This window comes from Euprymna scolopes, chromosome 46, assembly GCF_053919585.1.
Source record: "Euprymna scolopes isolate OS-2025 chromosome 46, ASM5391958v1, whole genome shotgun sequence".
In the NCBI taxonomy this organism is placed as follows: domain Eukaryota; kingdom Metazoa; phylum Mollusca; class Cephalopoda; order Sepiida; family Sepiolidae; genus Euprymna; species Euprymna scolopes.
The window spans coordinates 207,817,764-207,820,471 of NC_136527.1; the positions used below are offsets into that span (position 1 = coordinate 207,817,764).

The window sequence follows — 2,708 nt, forward strand, 5'->3', positions numbered from 1 at the left end:
AAAGGAGTTAAAAATAAAAAAAAATAGACAAAATACTATTAAAAACCCACCGAATATATGTCAGCTTATGTCACGGTAACATATATTGAACGAGTTTCCAACAGTATTTTGCATAGTTTTTTTTAACTTCTTTTCCCAAACATACCGTGTCAACGAGAGAGTCAGGCGCCATCTTTAACTTTCCAATACATCGGTCAACACTATATGTTTTTCGAGCTGAATAAACATCTTACATTAAATAAAAACTCTAAAAACATATCCAGTTAGGTAGAAAAGTAACTTATCTTGCTTTTGATAACATTTATTCGTTATATATTTGTTTTTTGATGACTTTTTCGAATCTATGTGTACAGTAATACAAACCCTATTATTGTGAGGTTCTATAAAAAATAGTCTTTAAGCTTAAAACCCAAAGAATGAAAACATTACAAAACATTTTTTACTACATTTTTAAATTAACAAATAAATGTCTGGTAAGATTTGTTGTGAAAATAAAGGAAAATGCAACGATAGCTGAAAAGGAAATTGTGATATTAACAAACAACTTTTTTTTATAAAGCTGCGGCGACTTTTTTTCTGTAACACATTTTCCCATAACATTTATTAATTTATTTTAAAAGTAGTAAAAAAAAAAGTAGTCAGAAAAATTCCATTTCTTTTTAATGTTTTTATTCTGTGGGTTTTAAGCTTAAAGATTAATTTTTTTATAGAACCTCACGATAATATTTACGTTTAAAAAAAAAATGTAGTTGAAAAAAAAAAACTAGAAAAAGTTGCCGCAACTTTCTTTTTCAAATTTTTGTTTGATTTGATTCAATAAAAATATACTTCGATATAATTAAACAAATACAAAACTGTTTGATTTGATTCAATAAAAATATACTTTGATATAATTAAACAAATACAAAACTGTTTGATTTGATTCAATAAAAATATACTTCGATATGATTAAACAAATACAACGTTGTATGATTTGATTCAATAAAAATATACTTCGATATAATTAAACAAATACAACGTTGTATGATTTGATTCAATAAAAATATACTTCGATATAATTAAACAAATACAACGTTGTATGATTTGATTCAATAAAAATATACTTCGATATAATTAAACAAATACAAAACTGTTTTATTTGATTCAATAAAAATATACTTCGATATAATTAAACAAATACAACGTTGTATGATTTGATTCAATAAAAATATACTTCGATATAATTAAACAAATACAACGTTGTTTGATTTGATTCAATAAAAATATACTTCGATATAATTAAACAAATACAAAACTGTTTTATTTGATTCAATAAAAATATACTTAAATATAATTAAACAAATACAACGTTGTTTGATTTGATTCAATAAAAATATACTTCGATATAATTAAACAAATACAACGTTGTTTGATTTGATTCAATAAAAATATACTTCGATATAATTAAACAAATACAACGTTGTTTGATTTGATTCAATAAAAATATACTTCGATATAATTAAACAAACAATAAAAATATACTTTGATTAATTAAATTGTTTTTTAGTTTTGTGATTTGGTTTGAATTCTACAAGGTTTCATTCGTTTGTATTTGTTCTCATTGAAAAGATTATGAATTTATGTTGTTAAAATGTTAACGACCTTGACATTGAATATTACAGTAAAATATAAGTTTCTTTAAGAATTAAGGTATTTTGTGAAAATGTTTGTAAGTTAAAATGATAGTAATATTTTTGTTATGAATTTTATTATTCGCGAATAAAAAGTTGTGATATACTAATATTGGTGAGAATTATATGGAGCATATTAAGTATTTTATAAATTTCATACATAACATTTCATACTGACCAAGTGTCAAGCAAAGACAAGACCTTGGTCAATGTAGGGCAACCCTTCATACCAATTGTCACTATCCAGCTCCCCGGGGAGTTGGTCCCCATTTCCCCTTCACTTTAAAAACCGGCCTTGTGCCTAATTTGCTCGGTAGGGGAGCAAATAAATACCACTTTCATACTGACCAAGTGTCAAGCAAAGACAATACCTTGGTCAATGTAGGGCAACCATTCATACCAATTGTCACTATCCAGCTTGCCGGGGAGTTGGCCCCCATTTCCCCTTCACTCCTCACTTTAAAATCTGCCTTGTGCCCAATTTGCTCGGTGGGGGAGCAAATAAATACCCATACCAATTGTCACTATCCAGCTCCCCTACTCCCCGGGGAGTTGGTCCCCATTCCCCCTCACATTAAAAATTGGCCTTGTGCCTAATTTGCTCGGTGGGGGAACAAATAAACCCCCTTACCTGGCGTAGTGGTAACGATGATCATTAAGGTCGTTCCCCCAGAGTAAGGCCCTTTCATTGCACTGCGGTTGGGTTGACCTTTGCGATCGTCTCAAATGTGGACCACTCGGACGCATTATTTCTAATGTGAGGTCTGCGTACGCATTCACCCCAATAATATAATAAAAATCAGAAATTCCACCCTGCTTCTCCTTCTGAGCAGAAAACTACTTTAATTCCCAGCTACCTCCTGTCCGTATGTCGTCTGCTCTCACGGACGTGTGTAAGGACGTCCTTGTTTTCCCAATCGCCCGTCTCTATACACGCCAAAAAAGGCCAATTCTCTCGACCAGTTTATCATCCACTTCAATTGCAACGTTCTGATATAATCTAATCTGCATGTATACATTACCAACGTTTGCTCTGAA

General features: G+C 30.3%; 1 non-coding gene across 1 annotated transcript; it reads left to right on the plus strand.

Annotated features, from left to right (window-relative positions):
* The first annotated feature begins 2,293 nt into the window (after nucleotides 1–2,293).
* On the plus strand, nucleotides 2,294–2,455 carry LOC145271674 (U1 spliceosomal RNA). The gene has a single exon (XR_013866071.1). It is a non-coding gene; the product is annotated as a U1 spliceosomal RNA (small nuclear RNA).
* The last annotated feature ends 253 nt before the right edge of the window (nucleotides 2,456–2,708 follow it).